Consider the following 24,247-nt stretch of genomic DNA (forward strand, 5'->3'; position numbering starts at 1 on the left):
TTGGTGCACGAGATGATTGAGGAGTTTGCGAGAGGTGCAGTGGCAGAGTTTCTCTGCGTAGTCTGTGTTGTAGGTCAACTTGAGCGGGTTCGTGAACCGTAATCCTTTTGGGATATTTCCTGCTTGCCTGCATTTCTGTAGAAGCTTGATGTCTGTGTCGATGTGTGCAATCTTCTTGACTTGGAGATGCCGGTGTTGGACTGGGATGTACAAAGTCGCATGCACACACTCCCACACTCTCACCTGCACCCTCTCACAGACTTAGACACTTTACACTCACACACACATATACACACTCTCTCACAGACACTCACAACCCCCCCCGCAGGCACATAAATACACACACACATACTCCTACAGACACACGCACACCCACGTGCACCCTCTTTCAGACTTAGACCACTTTACACTCTCTCTCACTCTCGTACACACACACACACACACAGACATACACATATAATTTGTGGGGTGAATTTGTACTTTCAGAGTTACAATGTACTTTGCTCAAAAACTGCATGGATCCATGTAAGACTGTTAACCCACTTTTTAGATTAAAATCAGCCTAAACATTATGGCACAGACAGGGAACACAGGGGGCTAACATCTCAACATCTTATTTGCGCTGACACCAATTGTTACAGTTAACCTGAGAATGTAACTTTAAAAAAAACGTTTTGTGACTTACATATGAAAGAAGTGAAGCTATCATGGTCATTCTAACAGATGAGAGACTTTACAAACAGTCAAGGTATTTTTCAATGTATAATTTCAGTTACATCACATTGTAAACTTTTGCTATAAATTCTGTGTCTTACAATTATGCACACCACAACTACCTGGTGAAGGAGCGGCGCTCCAAAAGCTAGTGCTTCCAATTAAACTTGTTGGACTATAACCTGGTGTTATGTGATTTGTAGCTTAATTTTGTTGGATAGACTTGATGGACTGATGTGGCCCAGCTAGCTGATAGCTCCAAGTGATAAGTGTCCAAACCCCTGACTGATGGCTGTACACCTCCCAGGCCGTATTAGCCCTACTCCTTCCTAGCTATAATGGAGGCACAGGACTCCCCACGATCCACAGAGGCATGGAACCCCCTCCCCCAGACCCGAGAACAGCCTGACCAGATGCTTAACCTTATCCAATACCTTGGATTGGTTTCTGAGGTTGCTCTGGACTGACCACGCTGGTGCCCCCGATGGATGGTTTCTCTGTGAACATCAGTGAGGAGTACTCCCCTATCATTTTGAGACATTGCTGGCTAGCGTGCTACCCATGCAGAGTGTTTGCCAAGTAAGCTGCTGGCTCATGCCCTTCTGTCCATCGGGGCCTGCTCGATCGACTGCTTATCTGGAGACTTAGGTTTGTTCCTGGCATTGTTCATGATCCCGGTCTGAGGGGAAGTTCAACAGTTTGGAACAAAGCTCTCTGTCTTATACAATGTGAAGAACTGCAAGTACAGGGAAACAAGTTGATTATGCTGGCTTCGGAACATACAGGAATGTGAATCACCCATTACAGGACTTATTCAGGTCATGCGTCTGTCGAATACCATCAACAATTCTAACCCATCCTGTACAGAAAGTTTATTTTTAATCAAATGTGTGAAGAACATTAAATACTTTTGATCAATTTTCATTCAATTTCTACTGTTTCGACAACACAAAGCTATTCACTGTGCATTTGTAGTCACACAATAAATTGCAAAATATGAAGACTCATCAGAAATTGGGAACAATTATATTGAAGCAGTAAGTGTTCCGAGGGTGCGGCTTAGTCTCAAATAGATAAGTTCTACTGTGCCTCTGGTTGTGTTACAAAAGTGGAAAATATTCAGCACTGAAATTCTTTCATGTTATGTTCCATTAACCTTAGAAGAGAAATATGCTTGTTTTACTGAAACGTGATGTGAAAATGTATATTCATTTTGGAGTGTCATTGAATCATGTAGCTGTACGACATCTACTCCAAACAATTGGGGATGGGCAATAAATTCCACCCCCAAAGTAATTTATTTCCTAAATGTGGAGTAGCATAGCTGGAATTGTTAAAATATACTAATTTTAAAGCTTGAGTGCAAAGCCAAATAAAATTCAGTTAAATAAATAATACAAACATAAAAGTTTGATGCATTCAATGGTCTCTACCTACACCTATGCAACTTATAAACAAGGTTCCAACTTTTTTCTTGTATTCAGTAAGTGTGAATTTCAGAATCAGAATGATGAATGTTTTGAAGGGTAAGTGCAAGTGTATCATTTCGTATCTGAAGCACCCAACTAATTCTTTTTCCAAATTATACAGAATTATATAACTGAAGGGTATCAATCAATCTAACATTAAATATTTCAGTGTAAAAATCGCATCAAGCTAATCTGCACTTAAATTTCACTCTCCATGTCTCAATCCGGCACACAGCCACAAGCTTTGTTAGGAATGTGACATGAATTCCAACAACAAATTCAAGCATTTCCAATGGAATATATTCAATTCTGTCTGATGCTGTTTAGCTATATGCTACCTATCATTATGGAAGAGAAATTGAGGACTGCAGATGCTGGAGATCAGAAGCGACAGTATGGTGCTGGAAAAGCACAGCAGGTTAGGCAACATCTGAGGAGGAGGAGGCATAAGCCTTTCTCGACTACCTATCATTATGTACCATATACACTTTAAATTAATGAATACTTTTGAAGAGAAAACAACTGATTTAAATACTCTGAACACAGTGATTCTGACAAATCCTTTCTGCTTAATTAATATAGATGGTATGTTAAGATAAACACATGAAAAGCATTGTTTAATTCAGTATTTAAAATAAAATCTGTTGCATCGTTTGTGTTGGTAGATATGATGCAGATATATGTAATGGAAAGGAACAGGAAGGGGTGCATTCCAACACATCAAATAATTACAAACTGATCGCTATTACAGAGACCTGGCTGCAAGCTAACACAAGTCAGAACCTGAATATTGAGTGTTACGTGACATTTAGGAAGGACGGGAAGCACAGAAAAGTTGCAGTGGTGGTTTTGTTAATTAATTATGGTAATAGCACAATAGAGATAGATGACCAAAGTTCAGGAAGTCAGGGAGTAGAAGTTGTTTTGGGTAGTTCAGTTGGCTAAACATCACTTTGTAATGCAGGTTGGCACCAATAGCACAGTTTCACCTCCCATACTGGCTAAGGGCACTATGAACCTGTCCCTTTTCAACTTCATCCTTCACCTGGGATGTGGTGACCTTCAGGTTAAACTCAACAGTTATCGCTGCCAACATTCACTTTTGTAGATGAGAAATGTTCGGATGTAACTTGTGAGAATGCAGTACCAGCCCCTGACCAGAGTTCAGAGCATGGACTAGAATCAATGCCTTTAGTCCTCACTGCACCTGATTCAAATAAACTTCTGCTCATCTAGTTCTAGATCTTGAATATGCGGTCAAATAATTTAGCAAAAGTGTAACAGTTGTGAGGAATGTGATTGTGATGGAGATGGGTGTAATCAGTTACATGTAAAAACTAATGCCATGCCTCTGGATGATTCTGCCAAGAGGCAAGATGAGAAGTAGGACGGTGACAACATTGGATCCTTTGGTATCATCAAAAGTGACAATGCTAGAGCAGCAGGAGAAGCCATTACAAGTGGTTTCTTGCATAGGTTTTGATGGATGAGAATGGAAGCATGGCAGGTAGTCCCAGACAGTTGCACATTAATGGAGAAACAGTGAAGGAGGATGGTGTCACAAAGCTGCAGCCAGATTGGAAAGGACATGAGAGAATATGTGATATTTCACCATCACAACAGCATGCCATTTGTGACTTCAATAAGAGCTGCTTCAGTACTGTGGGAGGACCGAAGTCTGATTCAACTTGGAATTCTGGACAATTGATTTGAGAGGTGAGTTGCAAGGAATTTGGAGAAGAAAGAGATTGGAGATCTCCGATATTAGGAGAATAGTTTGCAAGGACAGAGGAGTCATACATTGATTTTTCTAGAGGAGTGATGACAACTGATGTAAAAGAGACAAAATCTAAAGAGAGGGAACAATTTATAAATACTGGCAAACATAGAGATCAGGAAAGAACTTTGGTGCTCCTCAGATTAATGAGAATAGGATTGAAGGCATAGGAACTGGGTCTCGTGGATAAGATGAGTTCAGAGTAGTGGAGGAATAACCGAGAACTAGAGAAAAAGAATTTCAGTGCAAGGTCAAGGTGTAACATTAAAGAACGTTTGGTCTGTTAGGCTGGTGAAAGGGAAGGATATTGCATTGGATCTCAGTGACAAAGCGGTCCATGAGGTCCTTCGTCTTCAGTTGGAAGTGACAGTGGTGGAGGATTGTGCAAAAGGATTCAAGAAGCAAAGATACAGTCAAACAAAGGAAATGGGGTTCATCCCTAGATTTTGGGATGATCCTAAATTGGGAACAGTTTTAGCAGATCAGAGTAGGATCCAGTAGTACATTAACTAGTCCTAGTTAATCAGGCAATGGATGTCTATACCAATTGTTGTGCCACATCCTTTCAGATCTATTTCACTTGGACTTAGGTAAACAGAGAAAACAGCCATATGCAGAGAATATCCAGGTAAGCAAGAAAGAGTAATAGTATGTATCTGAGATGTAATGAAACACTAATGAATTTTGAAATTGATCCTTAAACTCTGCAAGCAATTGATTTAAGCAGGAGTCATCATTGTTTGACCCAATTTTTAAAGGAGGTTAATGTGCCCTTTTCCACTCAGAAGGGGATTGTACAACGTAAGTACTTACAAATATAGAATTTAGGAGCAGAAATACCCTATTCTGTCCCTTGAGCCTGCACCACCATTTCAAAAGCTCACGGCTGATCTGCTTGTGGCCTCCCCTCCATGCTCCTGTCTATCTTCTATACCCTTGCTGTGCTTTTCACTCAGAAATTTAACGCAGCCTTAAAAATGTTCATCAACCCAGTTCACTTTGCTGTCTGGGGAAGAGATTTCCACAAATCAATGACACATAGAAATACATTCTCCTTATCCACAACTTAAATGGGAGATCTCCTTATTTTGAACTCGTATCCCCTAGTTGTCTGTCCCACAAGGGAATACTTTAGGATCATTCTGTCATATCCTCTCAAGAGCTTATATTCAGCAATTAAATCGTCTCTCATTCTTCTAAACTCCAGTACTGATATTAGTTTAGATTACACACACGCACACAAGTATTAAATATGTATGTAAACTGTATTTAGAAACAGTACATAATATAGTTCATCTTTATTTTGCTCCTAAAATCACTCAGTGAAAATAGGCGTACAAAAATGTAATTTCTTTTTATTAACTCTGTGCGGAGGGAATAATGACCCAAGGAAGCATAGAGCTGTGAAGTAATGAGGCAGATTGGACATGAGTTCCTGGATAATACATTGGCAATATGAATGCCAAAATGATCTCACACAACTTGTAATTTGAGCAGTTCAGTAAAATTCAAAATTAACATATGTTTGGGCCAGCAAAATGTCCCAGGCTATTTAACTAATTCTGATAGCTTGGAAATTATTAGACTCGAAGTGCTAAATCGGTGCACCGAGGAGACAACAGCCTAGATTTTGGCAATGCTTCCTGGGATGAGATGATGACCTTCAATAACCACAAACATCTTCCTTTTCTTCGACTTTCCTCATGATTGCTGTTGTTTTCATTTGTGCTGTGTTTATTTGATGTCTCATTCAGTCAAATGCTGCCTTCAAGTTGAGGACATTCACTCTTACTGTTGAAAATGAGCATTTTTGTCCATGTTTTGGCACAGGAGAGTCGATTAGATTAGATTAGGTTCCCTACAGTGTGGAAATAGGCCTTTTCGGCCCAACTAGTTCACACCGACCCTCCAAAGAGTAACCCACCCAGACCCATTTCCCTTTGACTAATGCACCTAACACTATGGGCAATTTAGCTTGGCCAATTCACCTGATCTGCACATCTTTGGACTGTGGGAGGAAACCAGAGCACCCAGAGGAATCCCACACAGACACGGGGAGAATGTTCAAACTCCACACAGACAGTGGCCCAAGGCTGGAATTGAACCTGGGACCCTGGTGCTATGAGACAGTGCTAACCACTGAGCCACCGTGCCGTCCATTAGAGATCCTCGAGTAGTGAGGTCAGGGGCTGAAAAGCCCTTGTGAAATGCAAGCTGAACGTCAGTGAGCAAGTTATTGTTGAGCAAATGCCACTTAATAACAATGTCTGAAAGAATATGTCACTTTAAAAATAAAGTGTTGGGTATTTCAGCATTTCTGTTGGAAGAATCCATGATATGATTTGAGCTGCATGACTGTGACATCCCCCAAACAATTATTTTCACAATGGGTGTCTAGCAAGTGAATATTTTGATGGACAGCTCCAACTGCTATAGAATAGAAATATTTGTGAAAAAAGGGCTGAAGTAATTAAATAAATTGTTTGTTATTTATAAGGATTTCAATGTAATAATTTTTAATGCATCAACAAGATTACTTTTTTCAGTAGAGACATCATCAATAGACAGACAGTTACTGTTTGTCAGCAAGCCTCCTGAGGTACGCCCATACTGGATGCTAGATGAGATGAACAGTATTGGAAGTGCCTTGGATGGTGGTGGGTGTAGGAAGAAGTGGGGACGGAGAGGAGTTGTTCCTGAGTTTACTGTGTTGCCGTAGGGCTATAAGTGACTGTGGGGATGAAAGGGAGCACAAGGGGAGATGAGTGGATCAACATTGGCTGAGATGAGGTGAACAGGACGATAAGTAGATGACAATAGGTTGCTGTGTGGGTTGAAAAGGGCCATGGGATACTACATGGGCACAGGTTACCATGCACTGTGAAGGGGCCATGAGGGTGGATAGCGTATATAAATTGGCATGGATTAAACTGGATGGCACCTGGAGAGCAAAGGTGATGGCAGGATGGATGTCGTATGCAGATGTTAGTCCTTATTTTTAAACTTTGAACACAATACTGGCGTGCCCTTGCAGGCTTCCACCCTGCCCACCTTGGGAGCCTGCAGCTCCTCCACTCTTCCTGGGTTGCCTTGCCAATTCCCAATTCAGTACACATTTAGTTATTCTGCACTGAGGTGTCAGGTTTACATCTTACTTTCTCTTACACTGGGGAATCTGAATCAGGACTTTATAACATTCTTTTAATAGCAACCATATTGCTTATTAAGACAAGAACTAAAATTAAACCTTGGATAGAAAAATGCAACAAAACCCTGCAAAACGGTAATTATCTGCAACTCCTAAACTCTATTTTATATTGGAAAAATCTGTAAAGCAAGGAAGTTTTTTTTATGTCTGTGGGAACACAAATGCATTTTTCATCTGGGAGTAAGTTTCCATTTTCAAAAAGCTAATTTATGACCTGGTTGGTGTTGTGGCTCACAGCGCCAGGTTTGAATCCACCATCAGGCAACTGTCTGTGTGGAGTTTGCAAATTTTCCCCTGGGTCTACGTGGATTTCTTCTGGATGCTCAGTCCAATATGTGCAAGTTGGGTGGATTGGCTGTGGCATCCCGGGTTGTGCAGGCGAGGTGGATTAGCTGTGGGAAATGCAGAGTAACAAGGATGGTGTGGGTTGGGGTGGAGTCGTTGGGCCGCATTGCCGCTTCCACACTGTAAGGATTCTATGACTTCACACATTGATTTAAAAGTGTGTCAAGTTAAATTCTGAAGCACCTAACAAATGATAGGATTCATCCACACCTGGAAGTTTGAAAATATATTTCTAGGTGTGCAAAGCTGACGTCATTGTATGCTAATTTATTTTTCCTGTACACAAAATGTTAACTTTTATGTTTGGTAAAGGCTTTATTGTACAAGAGTTCAATGAGCTTTGGCAGCATCAGTAGGCAGTGACACTGGTCAAATTGATCTCTTTATTTTCTCAGCTATAATTCTTCTTTCAACAGTTAATAGTTTAATTTTCTGTCATTTCTTCAAATCCTTACTATTTCAATTCCGCTTGGGGTTTAGCTCTGCGCATATATTAGGGTCATTGAATAATGAGAGGAGCTAAACAAAGCCGTCATTAACATTCAGAATGTATAGGGAATTTGTATTTTTAATCTTGGCAAATTTAGCAGTTGCGAAGTTCCTTGGGGTTCCTCTACTTGGTGGTCAATACGGCAGCACAAGATTTACTGAAAACCTGGATATGTGCATAAACCAGATTTCCTCCAATCCTCCACCGATCAGGATTTGAGGAAATATGTTTTGTGTTCTATGCATATAATTTTTGTGAAGTGGTGCATTTTACCTTGCATTGAATTCCATGTTACATTTGAAAGAGATGTACTCCAATTGCAAATAAGAATCCTAACCTTAAACAAAGTAAATTACGTGGAGATGAGATGAGGCCTGAGTCAGGTTTATTTGTTTAAGTAGAATAAAAGGTTTGGTTGTAAATAACCAAATGGCCATCATTTAAAAAAAAGATTCAAGATGTTCAATAATAATATACTCATTTGCAAAACAAAAAGTCAGCTAGAAAAATCTAATAGTGGCTTAGTTGAATTGACGTCAATATTTATTTCTAGTTCCCTATCCTCCATGTCTTTCCCACAGTAAAACCTGACATGACATATTTCTTTAGTATCTCTCCCATCTCCCACAGTTCCAGACATAGATGACCTAATTGATCCTTAATGCACCCTATTCTCTCCCCCTAGTTGCTCTTTTGCTCTTATTGTACTTAGAGGTTCTCTTTGCATTATCTTTAACCTTATCTGCCAAGGGTACCTCATATCCCCTTTTAGCCCTCCTGATTTCCCTCTTAAGAATGTCCCTACAGAGGAACCTCGATTATCTGAATACCAATTATCCGAAAATTGGATTATCCGAAGGAGATCTCGAGCTTCCGATGGAAACGTTACATCAAAGACGTGTTTCCAACAGTGATCGCATCTTTTGTTTACAGTGATTAAACAGGCACCATCTCCAAATGACTGACCTCCCGCCCTCTCTCTCTCACCACACTTTCTCTGGAGTTCTACACAGGGATGTGCCCTAAACCCCCCTTCCCCAGATAATCTCTCCAAATTGTCCTTTACAGGGCAAAGGTGGAACCTGTCAAAAAGTTACAGTAAAAAGTTGTGTGTGTGGCTGTGACTGCGTGTGTGTGTGTGCGCGCTATTTGGAGACTTACCTCACTGCAGCAGTCTTGTTGGTATACAGTCCGGCTGCCCCAGAGAGGGGGCAGGGGTGGATGGGATTGGGGCGCAGGCAGTGTTGGACTAGGTTGGGGACGGGGGTGTTGGGGGTGAGGGGTCAGTGTTGGACGGGGTTGGGGGTGGGGGGGGTTGGGGCAGGGGGGCGGTGGTTGGACAGAGTTGGGGGTGGGGGTGGTTTTGGATGGGATTGGGGGTGGGGGGTGTTGGGTCAGGGGGCGGTGTTGGACAGGGTTGGGGGTGGGGATGGTGTTGGGGACAGGGGGGGTGGTGTTGTATGGGGTTGGGGTGGGGTGGTGTTGCACAGGATTAGGGGCAGGGGTGTGTTGGGAATGGTGTTGAGGGTGGGGGTGCGGTGTTGCACAGGAGTGGGGAGGGCAGTTTTGGGGGCAGGGGGCGGTGTTGGACGGGGTTGGGGTGGGGGGGGGGAGCTTTGCACGCTGTGTGCTGCTGCAGTGTCTTGAACGAGGAGCAGACTTTAAAAACTCCGAACCCCAGAGGAAAGGCATTTATCCGATTAACCGAATAATCGATTATCCAAATGAAATAGTGCCCGCCCATCATGTTCGGATAATCGAGGTTCCCCTGTGTACACCTTACACGCTTAAAGAGATTCACTTGATCCCAGTTGTGTATACCTAACATTTGCCTCCTTTTTATTTCTGATCAATGTCTTTATTCATCTATTGTTCTCTACTTTTAGCAACCAAGTGACATTATCCAGGGTGATGATACATGCCAGTCCCTATGGTGCCCATTGTTCTCTAAAGACATCTGTCATGCTGATGGCACTGTATGCTTCCTGTCACCCTGTATGTGGATGTAACCATGGCAAAGGGGGCAGGCAGCCAAGCACTATGACACCCCCCACAGACCACTGTCTGGAAACTGTATCTGACGACCTACCAATTATTGGTGGTAAAGGATTAACCATGAATAAGTCTTATCAAGAAGAGACCGTTGTCTTACACACCAAGAGATAATTTATTTCATGATAGCAATGGGTGCAAGTTACATTGACTAGGTAGACATAGGATAGAATTTTCCCATATTCTGGACAATGTGGGCAATGACAAATCCGTTAGGAAAATATGACAAATTCAGAAAAATGAGATGCTTGACATAGAAAAGGAAGTCAGATTTTTCTACCACATTTGAATGGCAAGAGAATAATTTCACAAAACAGCAGCGAGGCCTATTTGCAAGCGTTATCTAATCTAATCTCATTTAAGTGCAGTTTCCTATTTTCTCACATGCCAGATGGAAAGTAAATGATAATTCCCAACATGAAAGTCAGAGTAGGTACCTGGTGGCCCCAACTCGCTGCTTGCTCCTTGAGGTCTCATCTTGTCCCCAAGATCTCAGGATACACTCCATGGGCAGTGACTGCATGCAATCCCATTTATGGAGGTTGGCATCAGACATGCAGCCCCTGCCCCCTCACCATGTCACACTAACTCCTGTAGAATCCAGTCCTGCACTGTGGAGCACAAATGTACTTTTCATTGTGATGCTGCTGCTAGGGCAGCTTTGTGCACAGTAACAAACAGCCACATCACGGATTGGATCAGAGTGCATCTCCAATCTCCTTGCTTTTTCTCAGCCCAAATCTCACTTTGTAGCTGTTTGGATGCTCACAGTGCCTTTACCTTTCCTTCCCTCATCTTAGAGTCATAGAGATGGACAGCATGGAAACAGGCCCTTTGGTCCAACCCGTCCATGCCGACCAGATATCCCAACCCAATCTAGTCCCACCTGCCAGCACCCGGCCCACATCCCTCCAAACTCTTCCTATTCATATACACATCCAAATGCCTCTTAAATGTTGCAATTGTACCAGCCTCCACCACATCCTCTGGCAGCTCATTCCATACCCACTGTGTGAAAAAGTTGCCCCTTAAGTCTCTTTTATATCTTTCCCCTCTCATCCTAAACCTATGACCTCTAGTTCTGGACTCCCTGACCCCAGGGAAAAGACTTTGCCTATTTACCCTATCCATGCCCCTCATAATTTTGTAAACCTCTATAAGGTCACCCCTCAACCTCCGACGCTCCAGGGAAACAGTCCCGCCTGTTCAGCCTCCTCCTATAGCTCAAATCCTCCAACCCTGGCAACATCCTTGTAAATCTTTTCTGAACCCTTTCAAGTTTCACAACATCTTTCCAATAGGAAGGAGACCAGAATTGCACGCAACATTCCAACAGTGGCCTAACCAATGTCCTTTACAGCCACAACATGACCTCCCAACTCCTGTACTCAATACTCTGACCAATAAAGGAAAGCATACCAAATGCCTTCTTCACTATCCTATCTACCTGCGACTCTACTCTCAAGGAGCTATGAACCTGCACTCCAACAACACTCAACAACTCTCCCTAGGACCTTACGATTAAGTGTATAAGTCCTGCTAAGATTTGCTTTCCCAAAATGCAGCAGCTCGTATTTATCTGAATTAAACTCCATCTGCCACTTCTCAGCCCATTGACCCATCTGATCAAGATCCTGTTGTAATCTGAGGTAACCCTCATCACTGTCCACTACATCTCCAATTTTGGTGTCATCTGCAAACTTACTAACTGTACCTCTTAGCTTGCATCCAAATCATTTATGTAAATGACAAAAATTAGAGGACCCAGCACTGATCCTTGTGGCACTCCACTGATCACAGGTCTCCAGTCTGAAAAACAACCCTCTACTACCAACCTGTGTCTTCTACCTTTGAGCCAGTTCTGCATCCAAATGGCTAGTTCTCCCTGTATTCCATGAGATCTAACCTTGTTAATCAGTCTCCCATGGGGAACCTTGTCGAACGCCTTACTGAAGTCCATATAGATCACATCTACCGCTCTGCCCTCATCAATCCTCTTTGTTACTTCTTCAAAAAACTCAATCAAGTTTGTGAGACACGATTTCCCACGCAAAAGCCATGTTGACTATCCCGAATCAGTCCTTGCCTTTCCAAATACATGTATATTCTGTCCCTAGGGATTCCCTCCAACAACTTGCCCACCACCGAGGTCAGGCTCACTGGTCTATAGTTCCCTGGCTTGTCCTTACCACCCTTCTTAAACAGTGGCACCATGTTAGCCAACCTTCAGTCTTCTGGCACCTCACCTGATCATCTTGTGTTTTGCCACCTCATTCAGAAATTAAAGACTCATGGTGTTTCTGTGTTGCCATGCCATTTAGCTGGGACAGCTTATCATGTTTGTCATCAGTCTTCAGTCAAATGTGTGGATGTTGTTGTATGGTATGGTGCTGAACCAATCTCACACCAAAGCCTATGACTGCAGCTCATTCACTGAAGGTGCTTCAACCAAATGACCGTGTCTCCAAGTCTATGGGGATGAATACTCACTTAAGTTAAGTGGGATTGTTGTCAGTAGATGTCCTACCACAATCCATCAGGGCCAACATCTGATCTCAATCCAGAGGTTTGATATGGTCAGTCAGCTGTTTAAGGTGTAAAGGAGTTCTGCATCATCACAGTTTGGGGACTGGCCAAGGGCAGCCCTGCAAGCCCAGTCAGGGATTCATTGTGGGAGCTACATAGAGATCAATCTGGGTTCTAGTCTCTCAGCAGTCAATGACGTCCATCCAAGTCAGTCAGGGTGATGAGCCATGGTCAGTTATGGGGTCAGCTCAATTAAGTCAAAAGATTTATCAGAGGCCATTGCTGTGGTAGGAAGCCTGGGGAGGTCAGTTGTAGGGACTGGAGGCAGCATGCTGAGGTACTGAGGAGACAGAAGTTGTGAAATAGTGGGTGGAGCAACTTAACATATAAGGGTGAGAGACAATAGTACACTAATGGACATTGGTTACAAACCTGCACTCTATGGGAAATCCTAGACACTCCTGGTGATCTGGATGACTGTCAGTGCAGAAAGTGCCTCTGGCTGGAGTAACTCAAGCTACGGGGTTTACTGGTGTGGCAGCATAGTCTGAATATTCCAGAGTGCATTTATGAAACTGCAAAGTTCATGGATCACATATTTCAGGATGTGATCACCCTGCAGCTTAAAGACGTGTAGACAGAAAGGGACTGGTTAATCATAGAGAGACAATGAGAACTAGGCAGGTAGTGGGAGAATCACACAAGTGCATCTCATTCACTTTCCACTTTCCAGCCTTGGAAGTGGAGACAATGGCTGCACCTCTGTGGGAACCAGCCCAAGCCAAGGCCATGATACTGTATGTGTGGTCCAGCTGCTCAGGGGAGGGAGAGAGAAGTGAGGAACAGGACCAATAGTTGGGTATTCATTACTAAGGGGAGTAGACATGTGCATTTGTGACTTTAAACATGATGGTTTGCTGCATCCTTGGTACCAAGATCAAAGATGTCAGAGAGCAGCTGCAGGCATTCAGAATGGAGAGGATGAACAGCAAATGTCGTGGTCCATTTTGGAACCAATGGCACAGTGAGTAAGAGAAATGAGGTCTTGGAAATAGACTTAGGGAGTTAGGTAGGGATTTTGTTTTTGATTTGATATTATTTTTGTCACAGGTACTGAGGTACAAATGAAAAGTATTGTTTTGCATGCTATCCCAACAAATCATACTTTATGTAAGTACATTAAGGTAATAGACCAGAATGCAGAATATAGTGTTACAGCTACAGAGAAGATGCAGATGAAGATCAACTCTAATATATGAGAAGTCCATTTATAACTCTGATAACTGCAGGGAAGAAGCTGTTCTTGAATCTGTTGGCACATGTTTTAATTTTTTTGTATCTTCAGCCCGGTGAAAGACAGTCAAAGAGAGTATAATCGGGGGGGGGAGGTGTCTTTGATTATGTTGGCTGCTTTCCTGAGGCTGCAGGAATTGAAGACAGAGTAATGGAAGGAAGGCTGGTTTGTGTGATGGAATGGGCCACATTCACAACTCTTTGTAATTTATTGCAGTCTTGGACAGAGGAATTTCCATATCAAGCTGTGATGCATCCAAGAAGGATGCTCTCTATGGCATATCTATAAAAATTGTTAAGACTCATTGTGGACAGACTGAATTTCCTTTGCTTTCTGAGTAAGTAGGGATATTGGGGTGTTTTCTTGACTCTAGTGTTAGCATGAAAGGACCAGAACAGATTGTTAGTGATATTTACTACTAGGTATTTGAAGGTCTTGACCACCTCCACCTTAGCACTATTGATACAGGCAGGGCCATGTCCTCCACTCCACTTCTTGAAGTCGATGACCAGCTCCTTAATTTTGTTGACATTGAGTGAGAGAGTGTTGTGTTTACACCATGCTACTATGGTCTGTATCTCTTTCCTGTACTCTGTCTCATTGTTGTTTGAGATCCAACTCACAACGGTAGTGTCAGCAGCAAATTTGTAAATGGAATTAGAGCTGAATTTGGCCACACAGTCATGAGTGTATAAGAAGTCTCGTAAGAGGCTCAGTATACAGCCTTGTGGGGCACTGGTGCTGAGGATTATCATGGAGGAGCTCTTGTCGCCTATTCTTATTGATTGTGGTCTGCAGGTCAGGAAGTTGAGGATCCAGTTGCAGAGAGGGGAACAGAGTCCTGGTTCTCGGAGTTTGGAGATATGTTCATTTGGAATTACGGTGTTGAAGGTGGAGCTAAAGTCAATAAATAGGAGTTTGTCTTGGGTGTCCTTGTTATCCAGATATTTCAGGGATGAATTGTAGGGTCAAGGAGATGGCATCTGCTGTGGACTGATTACAGTGGTAGGCAAATTGTAGTGGATCAGCCAATCTGGGAGACTGGAGTTGCTATGTGCTGTTTCTAACCTCTCATAACTTCATAATGATGGATGTCAGAGCCACTAGGCATTAGTCATTGAGGCACATTGCCTGATTTTTCTTTGGCACCGGGGTGATCGTGGTCTTCTTGAAGCAGGTGGGAACCTCACTTCGGGGTAAGGAAAGATTAAAGATGTCTCCGAATACTCCCCACCAGCTGGTTCACATAGGATCTGAGTGAGCACAACCTGGTTGGGGACTCTAACCAGGTCAGTTGCTTTCTAAAGCGCAATATGGCAAAGTGAGTATAAAAAGTGCCGGGGGAATCTTAAAAAGGATAAAGTAGGAAAGCCAGTAGCAAGTATGAGAGAGCATTCGTGAGTAGAATAAAGGAAAACCCAAAAAGGGCTATTTTAATATATATAAAGAGCAAGAGGATAATTAGGGAAAGAGCAGAGCGCATTAGGAACTATCGAAGCAATCTGTGTATGGAACAAGAAGTTATAAACACAGTCATCAATGAATACTTTATTCTTCTCAAAGACATACGAGTATAGACAAGAGGGTGGAGGAAGTTGAAATATTAGAAGAAATTAATAAAGACTCTACAGACCTATATTTAGCTTCTTGTCTCATTACTGCATCATTTACTCATTTTCGATGTTTAATCTCCTTGTTTTTCATCCTATTATAGATCTTCTCTTTTGATCTTTCCTCTCCTTTTCACCCCTCTGTATTGGCTAAAACTTGTTACATCTCTAACTTTTACCAGTTCTGATGCAAGATTATTGGCCTGAAATATTAATTTGGTTTCAGTTTCCAAAGATGCTGTAATGCTTGCTGAGCACTTCCACGTTCACAGTTTTAATCAGATTTCCCACCTTCACAATACATTGCTTGTGTTTAAATCAATAAGGTGTGTAGTTGCATTATGTGTGCATAACATTTTTGTGAATTACTCTATTCATTTTTTCATGTATTTCTAAATCTAAAGTAAACATATTAAGACAAAATGTCATTCTTTTTACTGTGGTCATGCCTGTCTTTTAAATATATATTAACAGTCTGTTGGCACATAAAATGCTATAGAAATATACATTACCATAATTGAAAAGCATCACATATAGTCTTTTTCTCTTCCTACATGGTGAGAAAGCATATCTTCGAATGTAGCTGTATTCTGCAGGCAGTTAATTCTATATTAATTAGCAACAAAATCCAAACCCTATGAAATTGTTATCTATCTTTGCAACTTGTCTATTAAATACACAAGATATATTAATTAACCCAACTTAAATTTTTACAGTTAAGTTGTTACCCTAGTGACGAGAATGAACATATTACCTTCTGATCTATAGTGCTGATTAAGCATTAGATTTTGCATGTTCCATTTCCTGAGAAGTTGGAGACTTCTCTGTTCAAACTAATATCACATGAATAAATAGCTTTCTGACTTGAGCTCATGTGTGATAATGCAAAGTCATTTTATGACTAAATGGAAACTAGGTTAAAATTGAATTATTAGATAAGTTGAATTAGAGGTGCAGACTGTTAAAAGAGAAAATCGTTCATTGGCTGCTTCCAATGGTTTCTTGAACAAATATTCCTCCCATGTGTTTAACTTGATGTAGGTGCACTTTTAGGCAACTGTGTCTTTCGATGAATGTTAATGAAAGACATCAGTTCAACAAAGTTGGTAATAAAACACTGAATACTTTTCTGAAATTAAAATGTTCAGTGAAAATATGTTTCACATTGCAAATCTGTCAATGATTTTGCTTAATGGAAACCATCAGTTGAGCTATTAAATTCTTTATCGCTCACATCACACAAACATCTGTTTGCAATCTAGTGGAGCTTGCAAAGTACTCTGTTTAAATTAAAAACATTCGCAATTCTGTCAGATTTTTTTAATACTTGTTGTCAACAGCCTAACATCAGATTTCTTAGATGACTAACAGAAGTTCCATTCTATGTGACTCATCTTTAGTTTAACTTATTCAACTGTTGAATCTTTGTTCTGCATCTGGACAGTGCTCACTTCTGCATCTGCTTGCAAAGCTAGGCCAGGCTAAGCTGTCTTCGACCCTGCTTTACAAAATAAGGGATATTTGACTTTGCTGTGGACTGAATAATCTGATTTTTCTCCCCCACACACTTGGAAGGGAAAAGAAAGAATATTTATTTTGTTCAAGGTAAATTGAATGAATTGAAGAACAAAGATAATTTTAGTAATTTAAGTTTACCAGTGGTCTGTTTTCTTTTTTTCTGTCTGCAATGGAGCTGTGTAGTTATCTTCTATTTAGATCACAAAGAATATGATCTGTTGGGGATGAATACTGTGTGCTGCATTTTCAAGAAAGCCGGTAGACCAGTAGCAAACTTATACAGAAGATAGAAGTGTTATTCTAAAACCTTAGGACTTGAATGTTCTAAAGCTTTATATGTTTTTGTGTTACCTTTCTGCTTTTGTGAGGTTGTGAGTCATTTTTTAAAAAAATCCATACATGCACTATATATGTCAATTGTTTAACAATATATCTTCAAAATGCATGATAAAAAATATTATACTCAAATTTGACCTCAGCTGAATCTTAATTCTTCATGGGTTTTCTTAACTAATACTTGGGTAAAAAGAACCATTGTACTGAGTTGATTTGAAAAGACCCAGCTGCAAATTTGCCAAACATGATTGTTTTTCTTTTAGTTGGGATAATATTTTGATTAAATAAATCCAGCTCCAAAATATACATGTCAAAATATAGAATTGGTATGTTTGTAATGTTAGTGTGCAATTAAATTATTTCCAGAAGCTAACAGCAGCTGAATATAATATTAGTTCTTTTTTTGTGTTTTAAATCTTGTTTATATTGACTTCTTTCAAAGTCTGGAGTGGAATCTACAGTTGAGAGAATATCATTCTATTTTTCTAAAGTTAGCATATGTGTCTAATAAAGCAGCAAAAAATCAAGAATTTGCATTTGTATTTTGGCTTTCAGATTGACAGGACACTCAAAGCATGAAACATAACTGTGCAACAGGGATAAGCTAAAATTAAAGGGAAGTTGCAATTTTTCCAAAATTAAGTTTTCAAAGTTCAAGGATTGCGCTGCCAGAGGAAGCTGGTACAATTACAACAGTTAAAAAGTGTCTGGATGGGTATATGAATAGGAAGGGTTGAGAGGAATATGGGTCAAATGCTGACAAATGGGACTAGATTTATTTAGGATAACTGGTCAGCATGGATGAGTTAGACCAAACGATCTGTTTCTGTGCTGTATATCTGTATGACGCCATGACTCTATAACAGCTATTTATCTATCTGCTGTGTGCAAAGCTTTGTGATACTAGATAAACCAAACATTGAGTGAAAAGATAGCTTAAGATTGAGACAGGGAATAAGTTAATTACATTGAGGTATACTAACCAATTAAACGATGTCTTAATTCACTATATTTTAATGACTTCATAACCTCTTTTATTTTGTGATATGAAATGTTAATTTACGTAGATATGTTCTTTTCTGTGGTATTGCCTCTTGCATGACTTCCATCTTAATCTTCTGTTCCTTCTGAATATTTCATGGTAGCTCAGTGATTAGCACTACTGCCTCACAGTGCCAGGGAGCCAGGTTCAATTCCAGCCTTAGGTGATTGTGTGTGTGTGTGCAGTTTGCACATTCTCCCCATGTCTGCATGGGTTTCCTCCCACAATCTAAGTCTAAGGATGCGCAGGCTACGTGAATTGACCATGCTAAATTGCCCATAGTGTTAGGTGCATTAGTCAGAGGGAAATGGATCTGGGTGGGTTACTCTTCGGAGAGTCGGTGTGGACTTATTGGGCCGAAGGGCCTGTTTCCACACTGTAGGGAATCTAATCTAAAGTATTCCCTATTGGCAGTGATGGATAAGAAGCTTTTGGGTTTGAGGTAGTTTGTGCCATCTTATATTGATGGTGCCAGCATAGCTCACACTATTGTACTGTCTGGTCTACTTACTGGGTATCATATATTTCTGTTATTTAAGGAGGAAGTGGATACATGTTCAAGATAGTTTGGAAGTGTCTTGTGGCCAGCTTGCATGTGATTTGACGAAGGATAAAACCTTGGGTATGTTAACACAAACTGAAAACGTGTGACTCTAGCCATTTTTGACAGTACAACAGATGATGAAACTAAGGGAACTGAGCTGCAAAAATGAACTGAGAAATTGGGCTGAATAGAAAAGGTGATAATAAAGAAAGCAATGGAGAGGTGAAGGAACATGAGAAACAGAAAGTCGTCGAAAATTAATATGTTGTGGATATGTGGTGGCCATACTCTGCAGGTTTCAGACAGGAAGTGATGAAATAATTGATAATGAAGTTGCATTGAATTACAGAGATGAAACATTGAAACAGACTTAGTAGCTCAATTAATCCATACTGTTCAGTGCTGAGCATGTGTCCCAATCCCATATGCCCATACTGTTTCCACATATTTTTATATCCCAGTTTGGTTTGATCATCCACCCCCATCTATTTGGAAATACTGTTCTGGTTTGTACTTCAATCATTCTATAATGTGATGATTCTTTTTTTTAACCTGTTTCTTCTCAAGTTATTCTCAGTGTTTTCTAATTCTAATGAAATAATGCCTTTTTAGATCACTGATTTAATATTTTTTCTTTAGTTTTCGCCTATGGATATTAAAGTACGATCAATAGCACTGGCAGCATGTCATAACCATTCTTTGTGTGTATGATACAATGATCCTGTGTTCAGTAGATTTCAATATGTGTAGTTTCTAGCAGGAGTTCGTAGTCAATGAGTCAGAGAAAAGCACACCCCTCCACCCCCGCCAATACCTAACCTGTCAGTAGATATAATTGCTATCATAAAGGGGTAGCCACCCAGTGTAAACCAGGGACATGACCTGTTGGCTTGATTTATATGGCTCACTACCACAGCCTGTTATCTTTATAAATTTCCTTTCTAATTTCTAATAAAAATATATAACTCCACTAATCAATTTCCTTACAATCATAATTCCTTGCTGAAACTTGAAAGGCTACAACATACATAATAATACAATTAAATTACTTTCTGTATTCACATTCTCTTTGTATTACACATATCCGAATGTATGCTATATCCTTTTGATTGTAACAGTATGTGAAGATTCCCCTTCACTTGTGGTTGAAATGCATCTTAAATAGATGAGGTGGCATTGTTCCAGTGAGTTCTAATCATTTCAGATTTTTCTGTCAGAAACTGTAGTTGGTCTCCTGTACAGGTGTTTCTGTTCGACTTATACTTTGGTTTATTGAAACAATAGTCAGCTTGTGTATAAATTCACCCAAATCTGATGGTGATTTGTAAGATTCAAACTGGTCTGGGCACACAATCACTTCAATGTTCTGCACAATAGTTTCCTTTTATTTAGCTTTGTTTAGATGGTAGGATGGGCAAAAATGGTTGCTATGAATATTGAGTACCGGAGCAGATCTGGGTCATGGCATACTTTCTTAAACCTCCCTACTTTCTAACCTGTCGAAATCTATGACCCAGCAGCATGCAACTTTGTGAGAGATCAGATGTCTGGCAGCTAAACGTTCTGTCAATGGTAAGAATACAGAGGATCCATTGAGCAACAAATGTGTTTGGAAGTGAAAGCTTAGAGTGGGGAGGTTGGGGTGACATGTCGGACTAGAAGATTCTAAGGAGATAAAGTTGGATGACGCTTAGAGAGATTTAAGTATGTGTATTTTAGGAATTGTCTATTATGGAATGGTATGCTAGTGTAAGCCATAATGGAACCAGGAGGAAGGTGAACTTTGGACAATTCAAAGACTGTTGAGTGTTGGTGCGGATATGCTAGCTGTAAGTGTAATAGTATGGTCACAATCTTACAGGGCTAATAAAACAGGGCAAAGTGGTTGCTGGGAAATTTTAAGTGCAATCAATTAAATCTGGGGAAAAAAGTACTGATGACTCTGAAATTTCCTGATCTTGTAAGATTGCATTTAGTTCATAAATCTCTTCTAGGGAAGGCAATCTGCTGACTATGTCTAGACATTTATTGTTGCCCATCCCTAATCCCTTACATTGAATAGATTGACTGCTGTTTCAGAGGCTACGTATCATCTATGTCTGTGGCTCTGCAGTTTCATGTAGGTTGTGAGATTTCCTTTCTTAAAGAGTATTAGTGATCAGATGCACCACAAGAAGTGGCTTCAGGATCAACACCTCAAAGGAGTAGGGGGCATGCATATTTTATGAAGCTTTATTGATTTTTATCATCTCTAGCTCTTTGACCATAATGAAAGGCCTTACATTCAGGACCCTTACACTCAGAACTTCCCCTATATTGCGTTTTTCTTACAGGTATTATGTGCAATCATGTGTGCAAGCTTTGGATATTCACATCACTATCTGTTTCTATCAATGCAGACATTGTGCTTGTGTACCCATGCTAATGTCACACAACGCTTCTCTCCTTCAGGAGAAGATGCCGCAAGAGTATGCATAGAGGGGTTTGGGGGCACTGCGGGTTGGATGTCTAACAAAAAGATTCTTACTACTTTTGAGTAAGGGATTACAGGAGCATGGGGAATGTACCTAGTGGAAGCTCATAATTATCCAATCTTCCTAGCCGCATGTGAAGAACCAAAGTCTTATTGAGACCTTGGGTAAGGGTAGTGCCTCACCACACTAAAAAAAAACTTTGTTTTGTTTTCTCTCTGTGGCCTCCAGGTTCCGATTAAATTTAACAGTTGTAAAATAAATACTCCCTTGAGCACAGGAATACCTCTGCATCACAACTGACTCTTACTTCTGAGTATCTAAATATTCACGCAAAGTCATACCCCCTTAAATCCAGCTGCTACCAGATTCTCTCAGGCCTGTCTCAGTACTGCCCTGAATTCTTCTACATCCTTGTGATCAGCCTTGGCTTCCTCAGCATCTCTATCAGGGACTTTCTTCTTCCTCATTTGAGAAGACAGACAATTGGTTCATCTCCCACTTTTCTAAAAGCACACCCCGTCATACTGCACAATCATTACTTTGGAGATCCTGTCCAATTAGTGATGGAGCATTCCTCCTGAACATCATCTGACCAATTGTCTGTTCAATGATATTCCAAGTGGATGAATGATTTGACTTTAGAATGGTGACTGGGATCATTAGCCGTGCCTGCTGGGGGTAGCCTTGTCAGTCACAAGCTAGCCCTGAAGATGATGCAGGGGGAAAACATTTGAGCTATATAGAATCTGTCCAGAATCTGAGTGTTGTGATAGCTCCTTGGATGGCAATCACACTCCAGCAGGAGTTGCTTGTGGTCACAAATGAGATGGATATAGAGAGGGTGAAATTCCTTCCCGTTTAGGAATCTGGCTGGATGGTGCCATGGAGCTCTTAATATCACATGCAGAAAATCAATGGCCCCTTGTATCTGAAGGAACTTAGCTATTACTGTAAATCTGATTGCCTTGGGCACCTTGGCTCTCTGGGGCCATGGTGAACTGGATACACTATTGCTTTTGTGTAAGAGGCATCATGGAATCCCTGAATGCACTGCAGATGCTAATCAGCAGATGCAACAAATGTCCCTGGTTGAGTCAGTGGCTGGAAAGTTACATGCCAGATCTTCATTGCCACTAACATCATGCTTCCTCCCCAGCTGACTAACTGCCTATCTGCAGGAGGTGATGGATCTATGTGACAGCTTCTATAGTCATGCTTCCATCTCCTATTGATACGTACTGAGAAATGAGTACATCCATGCCAGATATTTGATCTAGCTAAGCCAGCATTTGTCTTCACTTTACTAAGACTGAGGAAAAAGGAAAGAAAATAACAGAATCTGAGACATGAAGTCCCAGAGGCTGCATCTGTAGATGACTGCACTGTGTGGGCCAGAGGTGCACCAGGCTCTCAGCATCATCGGCCAGGCAGCTAAGAAAGGGTAGAGAGAGTTCCAGCTACCTGCAGACGAGTAAATTGTTGTATTGGGCGAGAACTGCATATGAATGAGATTTCTCATCAGCTATTGAGCATGGAGTGGCTTCAACCCCAACACTGTAAGTGTTTGTGTACAATATCATTTGTTTCTAAAGGAGCCAAATTAGAGAAGGTGTTTGAACTCACCAGAACTTGGAACAAGAAGACAACCGCAACAGGTACACGCGTCATTTATATAGACTGGTTTGTGAATACGTATTTCTAGTTTTAGGCCATAAAGTTTGTGCCCATGCGTGTAATTTCATTGGGCTGGAGTGTTGGAGTATTCATGACATGCTGATGAATGAGAAAAGTGGTTCCTAACTCTGTCGGAGCAGCCCGGACACCTTCTGAAAACTAAAAAAAGTTTAACCCACTCTCAGGAAACAGAGAATTTCCCTCCTGCTCAATTAATTTCCTCACCCGTCCTTCTAAAACTTTTGGGTTGGTCTGCAAAATTCAATCATTTGATTCTCAAGCCTAGAAGGACCTTGCAGGTTTGATTATAGAAAGAGACTGAATAGGCCATGGCTTTTTTCCTGAAGCATCGGACGCTGATGGGTTGACTTATAGAGGTATGTAAAATCATCTCAGCATGATTTGTGGGTGGCATGGTGGCACAGTGGTTAGCCAGAGACCCGGGTTCAATTCCCGCCTCAGGCGACTCTCTGTGTGGTGTTTGCACGTTCTCCCCGTGTCTGCGTGGGTTTCCTCCGGGTGCTCCGGTTTCCTCCCACAATCCAAAAATGTGCATGTTAGGTGAATTGGCCATGCTAAATTGCCTGTAGTGTTAGGTGAAGGGGTAAATGTAGGGGAATGGGTCTAGGTGGGTTACGCTTCGGCGGGTCGGTGTGGACTTGTTGGGCCGAAGGGCCTGTTTCCACACTGTAAGTAATCTAATCTAATCTAATGATTAGGGTGAATAGCTAAGGTCTTTTTCCCAGGATTGGGCAAGTCCAAAACTAGAGGGTGTAGGTTTAAGGTGAGAGGGAAAATATTTTAAAAAACCTGAGGGATAAATTTCTCTCGCAAAGGGTGGTGACAGTATGGAATGGGTTGTCAGAGGAAATGGTGGAGGCAGCTACGATTATAACATTTAAAAGGCATCTGGAATGGTATATGAATAGGATGGGTATTGAGGGATATGGGCCAAATGCTGGCAGATGGGACTGGGTCAGATTGGGATGTCGGGTCAGCATGGAGTTGGACCAAAGGTCTGTTTCTGTGTTCTATGACTGACTATGACCTGTTGTGTTGGCAAAACAATAATTAAGTTTTAAATCATTTCCTTTTTTGAGATTACATATCAGCCTTTCACTGACGTGAATAAACAGAAATCAGCGGTGACTTCCGGCAACAGTTTTTTGATCTT

The 24,247-nt window shown here is 41.1% G+C and overlaps 1 protein-coding gene across 1 annotated transcript in view; it reads left to right on the forward strand.

Annotated features, from left to right (window-relative positions):
* Positions 1-16,915: 16,915 nt before the first annotated feature.
* Positions 16,916-24,247, forward strand: part of ecrg4a (ECRG4 augurin precursor a) — a 38,612-nt gene continuing 31,280 nt past the window's right edge. Inside the window, exon 1 of the mRNA XM_043692767.2 lies at positions 16,916-17,090. The gene's annotated coding sequence lies outside the window, so the exon portion shown is untranslated. The remainder of the gene's footprint in view (positions 17,091-24,247) is intronic.

The sequence above is a fragment of the Chiloscyllium plagiosum genome, unplaced genomic scaffold (assembly GCF_037043375.1).
Source record: "Chiloscyllium plagiosum isolate Xiang-an unplaced genomic scaffold, Cpla_swu_hap1 HiC_scaffold_6, whole genome shotgun sequence".
In the NCBI taxonomy this organism is placed as follows: Eukaryota; Metazoa; Chordata; class Chondrichthyes; order Orectolobiformes; family Hemiscylliidae; genus Chiloscyllium; species Chiloscyllium plagiosum.